Source organism: Thermobia domestica, chromosome 1 (genome assembly GCF_964235325.1).
Source record: "Thermobia domestica chromosome 1, izTheDome1.hap1.1, whole genome shotgun sequence".
NCBI lineage: Eukaryota > Metazoa > Arthropoda > Insecta > Zygentoma > Lepismatidae > Thermobia > Thermobia domestica.
This window is the reverse complement of record NC_137454.1, coordinates 145,549,872-145,565,331: the sequence shown is the minus strand read 5'-3', so window position 1 is coordinate 145,565,331 and position 15,460 is coordinate 145,549,872. Positions and strand designations below refer to the sequence as shown.

The 15,460-nt window shown below is 34.9% G+C and overlaps 1 protein-coding gene across 1 annotated transcript in view; it reads left to right on the top strand.

Moving 5' to 3' along the window:
• Window positions 1-8,159: 8,159 nt before the first annotated feature.
• LOC145689749 (uncharacterized) overlaps window positions 8,160-15,460 on the top strand; it is a 506,237-nt gene continuing 498,936 nt past the window's right edge. Inside the window, exon 1 of the mRNA XM_081763962.1 lies at window positions 8,160-8,259. The gene's annotated coding sequence lies outside the window, so the exon portion shown is untranslated. The remainder of the gene's footprint in view (window positions 8,260-15,460) is intronic.

Sequence of the window (15,460 nt, the reverse complement as noted above, 5' to 3'; positions counted from 1 at the left end):
GTAATAACAATAGAATAAAAATGAACTTTATAGGACTTTGGCGAATATATTATAGAAGAAAAATAAAAGAAGAATATATATTCTACTATACTATAGAAGAATATATATAAAAGAAAATAATACAAAGCAGGTTAAAGAAAACATGTAATTAGCAATAAAAATCATACGAGATGTTTCCATTCCGCTCCCGACAACGAACTGAACGATAAAGCGTGTTGGTGCGCTGGGGAAACGTAGACAAAATACCTGCTGGGCCTTGGATTCCAAATAACGTTCATATTCTGAGGAAAAACTTACTCGAATCTTTTCGTTCGCATTCCAAGTTGTTCGAAATGAAAATGAAATGAAGTCTTTCAGTTTAACGCCACATAATTATGTTCTTTAGACTGAGAGAGAGAGACGATGATTAAGACAAGTGAATGATGATGGAAAAATTGGTGGAATGAGAAAGTGGAAGGGAATGGGAGTACCCTGGGTAACCCACGAACACGATGTTGTCCACCTCACTTGGACGTGGATCGAACCAGGAACAGCACGCACTAGACGTAAGTGCTCTACCACTGAGCTACCGTGCCCCCAAAACTGTTTGTGTTCTGAGTTTATATATGTAATGAAAAGCGTTATCCATACTAAATCGACACTCTTAATCATTATTTAATGTATCCACTCCTGCTGTACCTTAAATATCATTTTTAACCGACTTAAAAAAAAAAAAAAAAAAAAAAGAGTTCTTAGTTAGACCTGTAAGTGTGTATATTTGTATGTTTGGGTGTATACTATTATCGCGATTATCTCGAGAACCGTTAGCTATATTTCATGAGGTTTTCACTAATCGAATAAGCTATTCGGAAGGAAGGTTTATTATACGTATCAAATATTAAAAAAAATATATTTTTCTTTTTAAAATCAAGCAATTCCTCCAACGCTTGAGAAAAAAATACCCTAAAATATGCTGCAACCAGAAATCCAACAATGTAAGGCGGGTTATATACCTATATAACTAAGGGGTAGAAACCATTTTTAGCCAACTTTCTCCAAATGATTTAACACTGATGATGGATGTTTAGTTCATTGGTCATCTCATGACTGTTTACATGACGATCTTGCTCAACTATTGCCAGAGTATTTCCAACTACTGCAAGGAAACGAAAGTAACTATTTTACTGATTTTCGTGTCTATGCTTCCTGATTGAAGTACTCAAATTTCCGCAATCTACTAACAACAAACCTATAGAGAGTCATGATGGCCCAATGGCAGAACGCTTACATCTAGTATCAAGATTCAGAGATTTGATCCCAGGACATGTGAGTTCCCGACGAACAGCAGAGAGAGAGAGAGAGAGAGAGAGAGAGAGAGAGAGAGAGAGGAGAGAAAGATTCAAATATGGGAACAAAGAGGAATACATTCACCTATGCAAAGCTATTTGGTCTAGGAATTAATTCGTGCGGTTTTACAAAAGATGGCGTAACTAGCTTATTGTCCCATAGTTTCGTTGATCCAAACATGCGTTGAAAACTACTGTCATTGAGCATCTTGTTTAGTATATGTCAGTTGCTTGAAGCGGAAACAACAACATTTTTTCTTCAACTGAAAATGGCGCATTTTGTGCCTGATAAAGTGTTTTTGCGGGGAGTTATTCTTCATTGCTTTAACATGAAGAAAAGTGCTATCGCAAGTCATCATATTTTAGTGGAAGTGTTTGGTGACCATGCTCTAGCTGAGCGAACGTGTCAAAAGTGGTTTGCACGGTTTAAAGGCGGTGATTTCAGCTTGGAAGACCAAAAGCAATTTGGACAGCCAAAAGAATTTGAAGATGAAGAATTGAGAGCATTGCTTGATCAGGATTCGTGTCAAACGCAGGACGAACTTGCAGAAGCATTTGGAGTTGAGCAAACAACAGTTTCCAAACGTCTCAAAGCCATAGGAATGATTCAAAAGATGTCTTATTGGGTTTCACATGAATTGAAAAGAAAGACGTTGAAAGAAGAAAAACCGTTTGCGAATTGCTGCTTCAAAGACAGAAAAGGAAGGGATTTTTGCATCGAATTGTAACTGGTGATGAGAAGTGGATTCATTACGAGAATCCTAAACGAAAAAAGGCCTGGGTGAAGCAAGGTGAACCAGGTCCTTCACAACCGAAACGAGATATTCATTGTGCAAAGGTTATGCTGTATATATGGTGGGATTTGAAACGTGTGGTGTACTATGAACTTCTGAAACTTGGTGAAACTATTAATGGACACCGCTATCGACAACAATTAATGCGTTTGAAGCAAGCTCTGGCCTGAAAACGACCAGAATGGAATAACAGGCATAATAAACTTATTTATCAAGATGATAACGCTCGACCACATGTCGCAAAACCGGTCAAAACCTATTTGGAAAATGTCGGATGGAAAGTGTTACTCCACCCGCGATATTCACCAGACACTGCTCCGTCTGACTACTACTTGATCGATTGCATGAATAACGATTTGATTGGACAGCGGTTCACTTCTTCAGAAAATATCGAAAAATGGATGTTTGATTAGATTACGTCAAAAGATGAGGAATTCTTTCGACACGGAATCCGTAAATTGCCTGAAAGATGGGAGAAAGTAGTGGCTAGCGACGGACAATATTTTTGTTAACGTATTCATTTACTTTGTTTTTGAAATAAAGCTTCAATTTTTTATTAAAAACCGCACGAATTAATTCCTAGACCAAATAGAATTGAAGAAACAAATTATTGGACAGCATCCACATTCTACGCGACTCCCCATAGCTTCGTTGTTAGTAGGCTGCGGATGTTTATTCACTTCAAACAGGAAACAGACACAAAAATGAGTAAAACAGAAACTAGAAATATGTACATGAAATAACCAAAATAGACACAACATATCAACATTAACTATATGAACATTTTCATCTAGTTACCAAGTAAGAAATGGAAATTAATCGTTGAAGAACACCCATTTCTTTCAGTAGTTTGTAAGTAAATGAATCCAGACGAATTTCTCTCTGAGCGGAAGAAGTATATTATGTCACAGCAGCAATGAGTTGACGAAGACTGCTTTACACAATTTTCACATTTATCGAAATAAAATTGTAAAATGGAGCACAGTTTTTCGGAAGATTCATTCAACTTCACTGCTCAATATCTTACGTCTCATTATAAGAATTCCAAACACTTTTTGTATATTTACTAGCTTCAATTATCAGCTGCCAAATGGCATTAGACTGGACCCGCTGTGGTTGATATACCTTGTGATTTGAGACACCACAGCCATTCCATGTGCACAAGGCAAACCACATTTTAGTCTAAGTGATATTTTGTTACGGTTTTCACTAATGTATTGAGCTATTTCCAAAGAAGATTGTTACCCATAAATATATTTTAATAATTTGATAATTAATTATCACGTATTCTTTCAGGCATATTTCGTAGGGAGACCCATTTAATACGGAGTTACTATCCTATCTTTAGTTTACATATCTAACTAAACTACTGGGTATCAGAAAGAGTAGAAAAATAAAATAATAAAAAAACAGAACTGACTTCAAAAAAGCACTGAAAAGTAGAAAATAAAAAACTTATTAAAAGAAAACAATCGACTTCAAAAATGCACAAAAAAGCAAAAACTAAAAATTCTCTCAAAAATATGAAACGACTTCAAAGAAAGATACTTTGATAATAAAAGCACTAAAAAGCAGACAATAATAACTAGTAAAGCACTTAAAAGCAGAAAATAATTTATTAATATTATGTACGAAAATATTTGAAGTCGTGCCAAGCAAATCTATATTATAAAATTAAAAGTGGCTATGTTTGTGACTTAATCGATATAGATATATAGATATATAGAGAGTAAAAACAGTAATAGATAGCTAGAAGTGGTTTTCTGCCATCAATTAAGCTTTCCAAGAACATACAGCCTCTCTACTCTAATCTCTTAATTAAAACCAGAATTGATAGGTATTTACTATCACTTCCGGTTTCAGAATTAATTGAGAGAATATCGCGTCGTACACGCTTCGTACTTCTTCAGTGATATACACTTGACACTGGTACCTGTTTTATACAATGCTACAACGGAGATACACATATCAGTATATTTATCAGGTTATGACATACACAATCTATAAATGAGCATATTTCAAATTGTGGAAATCCTTTGATTGATTTGTATTTACGTTACTTGTGAACATCAAATTATAGAGGATAGAGACAAGAACTAAAATAGGCTCTTAACCATTGTAGTGCGTAGGGAATCGAACCCTGGACCTTCCACACTAGAAGCACATGCTAGCCACTGGATCAGCAATGAAATTATGAACGAAATTTCTTCCAAAATTATATACATTATATAATATGCATGCTCTATTAGGTAATCATCTGACAGATATATGTAAAATATTTATGTTCTAGTTGTAATATTTTGCAGAAGATGCCATTTATTTTAAAGACATCAATAAAAAAATAATATAATAAGAAAATTCATTATGGTTACATACCATGTTTAAAAAATGACTTTTTGTTTTTCTTGTTTGTCTCTTTTGTCTGCAATTCCCTCTGAACTCTTTTTGGCTTGTGTTCAACTCGTTTTAAAAGCTACTTTATACTGAGACTCAGACCTATTAGCTACAGATTAAAAAAAAAAAAAAAAAAATAGATAGATAATATCCAGGTGCAAAATTGTGTCATTCACTCTGATTTAATTTTCTGTCTTCTCCTTTATCTTTATCAATCACTCGTTTTTTTTTTATTTTTTATGCGTCACAATTACATTCTGTTATAAAATTCAGTGAGAATACATATGATTGAGCCCCTTGTAGCTAGAATGGTTAGCGCATAAGCCTCTTTTGACGCAATTAATAAGCTTTTATACAATATTTTCGCTATCAACTTGTCATTATTTTAAGATAAACAGTAAGGTTTAGTAAATTAGTTAGAAAAACTTATTTATTTATGTGTTGTACCGTACTTAGCATCTCATATGAATTGACAAGTTCCATATTTATGTCTGAGACCAATGTGCAACAAAGGACGCCGAAGAACTTACAATTAAAAAGACGAACTCTATAACGGCTTTTCCGTGCAAATCACTTTAAAAAATAAATAATGTCCCATGGATTATACACTGAAGTAAAGCGAGACAGTGATAATGATGGAATGACAAAATTGAGAAAAAGCGAAAGAACCCTGGAGAAACCCATACACATGATGTTCGTTCACTACAACGCTCATTTGGCGAGAGCTGGGATCAAACCAGGAACTTCATGCAGAAGAGGTGTGCACTTTACCACTGAAGTCCCCCGCAAAATACAATTGTCCTTCTGCATGTGCTGATAGAGGACCAAAAGACCATCTCCAAACACACATGATCAAGAATTGAATGCGAAAATGCGGAGACCTAGGTTCGATCCTGGTAGCTCACATGGCATCCAATGAATGGAGCAAATAGCTCGTTGTCCCAGACTCGCGCTTGAGAGACCCGAGTCATAGGAGGAAAGTATTAGGTATTTTACAAGAGTTAAAAAAAAAAAAAATACTATTTCTAATACATTCTTGGCATTTTAGTGCCCAAGGGTATCAAGTTCACTTTTGGTCATTTTGGACATATTTCATCTTTAAGATCTTTATCTGAGGCATCTTTCAAAGCTTATAAGATTAATGTCCAGATATTGTAAAAGAAGAAGAAGAAAAGAGATAAAGAAAAAGAAAGCTGAGTTGATTTTGAATTTAACATCCCGTTCAGTAGCGAGGCTATATGAGACGTGGACCTACTGATTAACGTGGAATCCGCACCACATGAGCTCCCGCCGGGAATCGAACCCGGGTCTCCCACGCCAAAGACGTGTATGCTAACCGCTTATTTACGAAGGAGCTCAAAGAAAAAGAAAGAAAACACTCTTATAATGTAAAAGACAGTGTTAACTTTTCCCTGTAGTTAAGCGTACCATATAAATTTTATGTGTCTGAACGCCCCATACGAAAGAGTCAAAGTTGCCGAAAAAAAATTTTTTTTCGTACTAGAATTTTGACCTATATCATTTGGTTACTCAAATCGACGGGACGGCTCTTGGATGCTCATGTGGTTCTAGCTGAAATAAAATATTTCAGATTAACGTTCCACGTTCATGCTCTTTAGACTAAGAGAGACAGGCCCGTATCCACGGGGGGCTAGGGTGGGCCGCCCCTTCCTAAATTTTCACTGCCCCCCCATAAATTTTCACGGTAGGCTTGCAAATAAACTATAATATGATGATGAACTGTAATATGGTTGGGTCGGCCCCCCCTAACTTGTACCAGGTTCCTCCGTACATTTTTGGGCTGGCTACCGACCTGAAGGGAGACGATGATTAAAGCAAGTGAACGATGATGGAAGAATTGGTGGAATGAGAAAGCGGGAAAAAACGAGAGTACCTGAAAAAAAATGGACACGACGTTATCCACTACAAATTTACTTAGCCGGAGATCGAAACAGGAACTCCACGCATTAGAGGTAAGCGCTCTACCATTGAACCACCATGCCCCCTACTCATATGGTTAGAATTTCACGTTAAACTGTATATATATATAGCAGTGGCGTATTTACGATTTTGTTTCGGAGGAGGCTTTGATAACTTTCGGGGGGGCTTTGCCTGAAAATATGAAAATTCGGCAAGATATTACATATACTTTACTTTAGTAAGTAAGATTTCGGGGGGGGCTTAAGCGCGGAAGCCCCCCTAAATACGCCACTGATATATATATATATATATATATATATATATATATATATATATATATATATATATATATATATATATATATATATATATATATATATATATCACAAAGTCTCGACGCCTAAAAGGACATTAAATTCCACGTATAGTCTATATCTTTGTGGTGAAACAAACTCCAAACCGACCAATTCTTTGACATTTTAGGTGCATGACCGTATGAAATATAAATACACTTTATTAAACTGACTTCAACGCACACATTTCTTTCTTTTTCTATTTTTTTTTCTTTCTTCAGAAAAGCAAATATTTTACCACTTTCACGCTCGGTTAAAACGTCATCATACCATGAAACTGATTTGTTTCCCCTACAATCTTCCCCTCCTACTAGACTGTTCTCTCTTCAATAATGGAAATTATGACATTCAATTACAACGACGTTCGTGATGCTAAAATGATATAAATATTTCTTTTTTAAAAGTAGAAAGACTTTGGGAGAGAGAAAAATTTTTGATAATGCCATTACAATGACTTTTAAATGAACTAATATCGAAATGAGCATATAACGGTATTAATACGTACACTATACTGTTGCACGATACGCATCGTTAAATAAAGAAATTCATTTTTTCTTGAAAAAAAGACACAGAGAGAATGTTTAGACTTTTTATTATAAGCATTTCTTGCGTGCGGGCTGTCTATCGTGAAAACTAGGTTAGGTCGTGTTTTTTTTTTTTCTGAGTAAGCAATTTTTCATAGCCACAATGCAACAGGTGCTTTTAGTAACGTTGATTGTTTAGTGGCAGAAAGACAAAAACACTTCATTTTTCGATTTTCTGTCTTCAGCTGTTTCATGTTTCCTCTGTTTGGTGTTTGTTCAGTGTTTGCAAATAAGTGCTCCCGAATTACGAAGACAGTTTTTTGATTGGTGCAAGTGTTGTGTTGATTTATTTGCGCGGGCTAGTATGTTTTAAAAAATATTTTTCAAACTTTTATTTTAGGCCTGATTATATATTCATTTTTAACACTTGTTTAATTTTTACACGATGATCTAAAATTACTAATCTTCCTATATACGCCCTTTGTAAAACTTACGTAATACATAACCAGGAATAGGGATACGCCTTTCGGGCATATATGGATATGCAGCCCTGAAACCTGTTATTATTTTATTTCATCAGTGTTGCTCTTCCTTGCGCGTTTGTGATGACTCTTCTCGCTTCCTTTCTGAACCATTTTATGTAACAAACATGATCTTAGTCAACAATAATACCAAAACATCTTTTTAGAGAAAAAAAAGTGAAAACAAGTCTACTGCCCACTCGAAAAGTGGAAAAAAAAAATGTGGCTAATTTTAAAATCTACCGTCTGAATCAACACGGATCTCTTTGCCATCGACTGGTGGTGGCATCTTGCGGCAAGAGATGAAGATACGGTCCTATACAGTCGCAATATTCGACGACATTTTACAACGACCAGTGGCCAAGTTTTCTGCAAGGGTCTTCCTGGGTCCCGGGGCACGAAATTGCAGGACCGGTCGTTATTTTAAGGTAAGTGTAACGTTTTCATGAACTTTTATTTTGTCAATGACATAATTATATTTGTGTGTCAATCCATAATTGATTATATACCCTAATTTTTAATGTAAACAATCTCTCGGCAGATGATGCACCGTTGTCTAGGTGTTGATGCTGCTGCATATGATAAGGGGCAGGGGGGATGATATGTCACTAACATATTATTTAGAAATGCATGTTCACAATGGTTGTAAATTAATTCAATTTTCAATCACACGCAATAACGTAAGAAAATTATTTTTTTCGACTCTATTTATTTATTTTTCAACACTAACCTTCTCAACAATAAATATTAATGCATCTAACGTCAAATCATCAAATCATGTATATCAAATTGTGGTTACGTTCGAAAGGGAAATTGGACATATCCCCTTTAAGAATTAACCCTACCCGACATTTCTTTTTAAAAATAAAATATATTTCTTTGCTTCAGCATGCTAATGTAATTTATATGTTAATAAAAATCTGCGTTGTGTTCATAGATATTTTAATTTCTTATCAAACTTTTTCTTTACATTCGAAATTAGATGCTTGCAGTTCAAGACAATATTGTGTAACACGTCATAGGAAAATTTTCACGCGTTTGTGACTTCTGCGAGGGATTCTAAGCACTTTTTAGTCAGTGAGTGAGGTATTTCGCCCGTTCTGTGATCTACTATAAAGAGCTAGGAATAATATTATAAACTTTTCCTTTTTTTTTTTTTTTTTTTTTAAAAAAAAAAGAACGTTTAGGTTTGGAAATTGCTAAAATTCAATTTGTTCTATTATAACGCAGAATATTGTACTAATCAGTAAATGAATACCCACTGCTCATTTTTGAATTATCTAAATGTACGTAAAATCATTAATTCTACTCCTATAATATACAAGATAGAACATTTAATCTTGATGTAACTTTTAAACTAATGAACAAAGCACGCTGAAATTTTGTACCATGCAAATATTGGCAGAAGGACATTGTTTGCCATACTCTGTCTTACCACAAGGTTAACAGTGTTGCCAATCCAACATAAAATTATATTTTTCAAATAACATTACGTCAGGTTATTACATATTTTAAACATACATATAAAAGGAAAACATACAAAATACCACACCTGTCATGCAAACTAAGAATACTACAATATCATAAACATCTAAATTTTGCTGACCTCTATAGTAGTAATAACGCAAGCGAGACAGACAGGGCAATGCACATTCAAAGTACTTTAGTGTCTAATATTATGATCATGATATGACAGAAGGGACTGAAAATGTGACTTTTTCAAAAGCCTTTATTTCGAAAAACTGTTTATGGTCACTTAACCCAGTCCGTCTCATTTGCGATATTACTATTCCAGAACTCTCCAAAATTTGTTTCTTTATGTTTTTGATACTGTAGCGTCCCTAATTTCCAACACTGCATAAGAAATGTGGCATTGTATCTTTCCCTTTTATATGTAGATTTGAAATATGTAATAACCTCATGTGTACCATTAAAAAAAAGATAACTTTCTATTGGGTTGGCAACACTTTGACCATATGGTATCACAGAGTAGGCCAAACAATGTCCTCCTGCAGATATTTGTATGGTATAAAATTTCAACGTTTTTGGTCTGTTAGTTTAAAGTTTAAGTTACAAGGGCGTACAAAGATAAATGGTCCACCCAGTGTGTATATATATATTATCGTATTCCGGTTAAATTTTATCAATAAGTCCAAATGATTATGACTGTGATGCATTCTTTACGCTTTTATTAAGATCGATAATATGAAGTATGTCGTTGAAATGGAATCAGAAGGACTGCTTGAATTTTTTTTATACAGTGTGTTGTACTTCCAGCAATATTTGAACCTGTAACCACGGTTATTGAAAATGAGCGCTCCTTTAACCCTCAACTCCAGCTACTCAATTGATCTGAATGAGCCAAATGGGGGTCTAATAGCATCCCAGTACTGAAATGGGTCTAATTGATACAGGTAAAACCATTAATTACTCAATGAGGCGTTTCTACTACACAGAAGAGTATGTGGTAACTCGTAAATGCTATACGTGAAAAGAGCGCCATTTGACACTTTTCCAAATGTCATCTACGTTTTCTTTTCTTTTATTTGAATTTTAACGTCCATTTTAGACGTTTGAACTACGTAAGTGAATCGAGGATATACAACTTAACGTAATATCCGATCACATGTACTCCCACTGGGCATTGAACCCGGCTCTCCTATACCAAAGACGAAAATTCTTGGGGTCTTAGGATCGCTTTTCAGTAACAGAGCATGGAAATTTAAATTCATTGCGGTGATTCGGATTCCACTTTAAACTGTAGATTTACGTTTCATATAGCCTCTATACTGAAAAGCAGCCACGTGTGTTCGTATTTTAGGTGACACTTCCTTGATTTTACTGTGTCAGAAAACTCAAAATATATTTGGTGTATACCTATGCCCCATTTGCATTTGCAACGCAGTATGGCTCATTTTTTCTCACAAATGGGACACTCAGTGTACAAAGGATTCAAGTCCACTTTCGGTCATTTTCGACATATTTCATATGCAATACCTTTACCTGGTGTTCCTCTCAGTGCTTAAAAGATTCACGTACAGATCTTAAATGTAAAAAGTGTGTTCTTTTCCATGTACATTATGTATTTAAACGGAGCCTACAGACTTTATGTCTCGTTTGCCCACAACTTGAAATTGGACTTGAATCCCTTGCGCTCTGAAGGACCCAAATGCTGCTGGGTAATTAAGAGTCAAGTGTCTCCTGTCAAAGTGTGGCTTACACTTTCGTCTTATAATGTGTGACGTCTACACCGTTTGAATTTATAGCTATTCTTTTTATAACCTGAATAGCGGAATGTTGAATTGGCAAAAGTTTTTTTTCCGAGTCGTGATTTCTATATGGATTTTTATTTCTTTATTTTATGAAGTTACAGATACATCCTTGCAGAACAACTTTACCAGAAACACTTATCAATAAGAAGTGCGAAGGAAATTTTGATTTTAAAAAAGAAAAGAAAAGAAAAAGTTAAACAGACCCTCTCTCCTAGTATTTTTGTAGTAGGATTAGTGTAAAATCATAAATAAAGAAAAAAATCTGATAGGATAACCAGGCATAGAGTTGAACTCAAGATCCTCTAATTACAAATCGAGATCTTGGACGTCATCATCTAATTAAGTATTTTCTTTCGTTCGTGTTTATGTATACCAGAAAGTTAACTCGTGGTTAATAATAGTATAAAAGTTGAAGTATGAAAACTTGCAGTCGAAATTGTTTCCCAGAATCATTACTGAAAGTATGAAAAATGAAATCTTGAAGTTTTACGCCTTACGAATATGCCGACTAGGCTAAAGGAGACAATGATGATGAGAAATGAATGAAATGGTGGAATGAAGAAAGTAGGAGGCATTACTGAAAGTGTGAAAGCCCTATGATCCAAGCATTAATTACAAAAGTCTTGATAATCTTGTGTAATTATTATTAATATACTTATAATAGTATTGCTAAATGGTACGCTCGATAATGTGTCGCTGCCATCAGCGTTATATTGATTAATGATGAGTAATATTGGAATGAAAATACTCGGCGGCTTGCATCATTAACAATTTGTGTGTACTTGCCTAAGAGCAGGAGACTTATTTATGAGTTCATACTTTTTCAGTATCTAGCACAAGACAAATATGGTGATGTTAGGTTAGAAACATTCCTTCATGCTCTCTTTGGATATAATAAAGTATTCTAGTTATTTCCATATTTAAGTATTTTGACTTTTACTACGTTTATGTGCTATACCCTAAAGCACACAAGGAGAACTGAATATTGAATTAATAATGACAACGAATACCAATGCTATAGGTGGGCTTCGAACTCTCGAATCCTAACGTCGTTATATGTTAGCATATGAGGCTAATCTACCGTATCAGCTGACAAAAATTGTCTTGGATAACAGATGTGCAAGATCTTCGAACTAGGTCAATATTTTATGGGACGCATCTGTTCATAGGAATAGACTTCATATTTTATTGATTTTGTGCAGATCTAAGCGTTTCACTTAAAAAAATATTGTGTGTTTTGCTAAATTTTAAATTTTAGTGATTTGTTAAAACAATGCGATTCTTTAAGAATATTATAATTCAGTGATGCAAGTTGCAAATCTTTTATCGGAATAGATTTTGGGAGTGTAATTATCACAAGTTAAAAACACTATATAACTTTATGAAATGTTACCGGGGTAACTAATGGCCCTGTATTTTGTCCTTTCATACCATGAATGTTTCAATTCAAAATTCAAGTATAGTATACTATGTAGCCGATAATAGCTATCTTCCTGTTCTCGAAAGAAAACACACCGTACAGCTGGATTACATTTTAAGCGTAGACAACGCGGAATCCAGCCATTTAAAGGAGATGTACCATCATGCTGGCGGAAAATACGTTTCGCTTCCTCGTTCTTGCAATTGTTTTTAGTTATCATGTACACTCACACACAAAATTCAAAATGCATAAAAAAGAAAGAAGTTTGACACAATAATGTATGTCATTTGATGCGCTTTATTGTATTAAACAGAGAGACTTACGCTTTTTAAAATTTTGTCGCGGCTTGCTTTGGACACTAAAAATATCTATAAGCGAAATCGTAACTACAAACAATCAATCAAATAAAATGTGTCTGTTCTAGATAAATATGCTATCAAGAATAATCCGATACACAGACTGCTGTTTGAACACCTTTGTTAAGGATGACATAATTTCTGCTTTTGATAGTCATACGAGTAACTGTAACTTACGAAAATTTTTGAATTGCATATTTTCTTGATTTATGTGTACATTAACGTGTATTTTGAAATTAAAAATATACATTTGTGTACATATAACGTATTTCTGAATGTGGTAACTTGCTTTAATATTCCAGTTCTAGCGATCCTTAGTTCGCCCCCAGGCGTATAGTTTTTGTTGACAACATCGTGTCCGTGTTTTTTCGAAGGGGGGAGGTCTCTCACGATCCCTTCTATCTTTTATTAGCATTTGATATTCTCTTTTTAAGATTACGAACATATTATTATATTTACTTTCTTTTTAACTGGAGTTGTTTACATATCTAAAACTATAATTCAAAAGGGGTACAAAGGCTCGGTGGTAAAGCGTAGGGTCCCTGGTTGGGACAGGGTCCCTGGTTCAATTCTAGCCATATGAATTTGTTATGGACAACAACCAATCCGTGGGTTTTCTCAGGATTGTCCTGTTTTCTCTCACATACTCATTCCACCAATTCTTTCATTTTTATTCATTCCTCTACTTTAGTACAAAGGACATTACCGTGGGACATTAAACTAATAATGTCATTTTATTTTCATTTTGTATATTTCAAATTTTAGGAATACGTAATTACTTAGAACTTCAGCTAACTACTTCTTTCTTAACAAGTAAATTTCCTGCGACACCTATCTGTCTAGTGTTCGCTCAGGTTGTTGTGTGTATACTTTCTTATTACGAGAATCCAAGGCGATAACGAACGTTAAAGGCATTTGGCAACATTGTGTAAAGTTAGCCGTCGTTTAGTGGGAAAAGAAAATCGTTGGCAGCATCCGTAAATACTTGTCTCTCCACGTGTCTCTTATAGACTCTCTTCCCTCTTGTTTTCTTTTTTTCTTAAATGCTTAAAGCAAGATAATTTTTTTTTTGTTTTTAATCTGTACTTCCGTTCGATTCTTGGTATCTGGCTTATGTAGGATACGTATGATAAACACAATAGTCAGAAGGGAAACAATCTTGTCTCAAAGTGATCAATGTGTTTGAGGTACTTTTTATCTTACCGCTTCATTCTAAAAGAGTTTGATTTTCCAAAAACTCCTTTATATGTTTACTCTGTCTGTCCCTGTGTCCGTCTGGGAGATATAAAGTCTCAAGAACTTCTTGATAGATCATAATAACTTTGACTATAGTTACTAGATCTAGACCTATAGGATCTAGAAGGTCAAACATTAGAAATCGAGCTCGTTGATGAACGTGATCCATCCAGTTGATTCCAAGATCACGGACAATTTAAAATCCGTTCCACATGTATTCTTATGGGAATAAATATGGATATTATCTTTCCTTGATATACTAGACAAGATAATGCTGTTGATATTAGAGAGGAGGAGCCACGGATCCAGGATATGATCAAGGGAGGGGCTAAACCATAATTTGCCGCTTTATCCACTGTAAAGGAAGTAGGATTGAAGCCCATTTTATCCAGTGTATACCTGAGCGTCAAGGGAGAGGCCCCTATAGCCCTCCCCTTGGATCCGCGCCTTGAGAGGAGTATAGGCATAGTGCTCAGTATGCAAAATACTAATGTCTTTGGAATACAACGCTAAAATGAAACTAAATGACTTTCTACTTGACAATTCTAAACTCTTAAATAGCGTTCACCTCTGGTGCTTGGGGTCACCGATTCGATCCCAGCCACCGCCAAGTGAACTTTGTGGTGGACAAACACCGTGTGCTTGGGTTTTCTCGGGGTTCTCCCGTTTCCTCCCACCTTCTTCATTCCACCATTTCATTCATTACTCATAATCACCGTCTCCTTTAGCCTAACCGGCATAACCGTGGGACGTACAACTCAAAATTTCTAAACTCTTAAATATTTTCTATTTTCAAATATTTATTTAATTTGAAATAAAATGCTATATTTAAACTACACTTTGTAAAACTTTGCTTGTTAAGGAGTTTCTTTACAAAAAAAAAAAAAAAGTCGGACTCGATTCCCGGTAGGAAATTTTGAAATTTGAACGCATAACGGTGATAGGAACTGCTCCTTAAATTATAGCCACATGTCTCATATAGCCTCAGTGCTTAAATAGGACTCTAAATTTCAAACAACTAACTAAAACAATTTTACACTATAAACTGTAGAAAAAAATCGATATTGGCAAAATTAGGTGCATCGTTTCTTTTGGACATTCCCTACATCTCAGAGTTGAAATCTTGTCTTGTCCACAAATATACATTCTGTGAGATTTCCTAATCATTTCCTATGCATAAAATTAAAATTATTGACGAATAAAGGGATTGATTAATCCCTTTCCCAGTTTAAAACAAAAATTCGATTTCTGTGGAATATGAATGCATTTTGTAAATCGGACAGATCCCGTCCTTTTTAGTCCAAGCTACCAGGAATTTACTAATTTACTAATATCAATCCGTTCT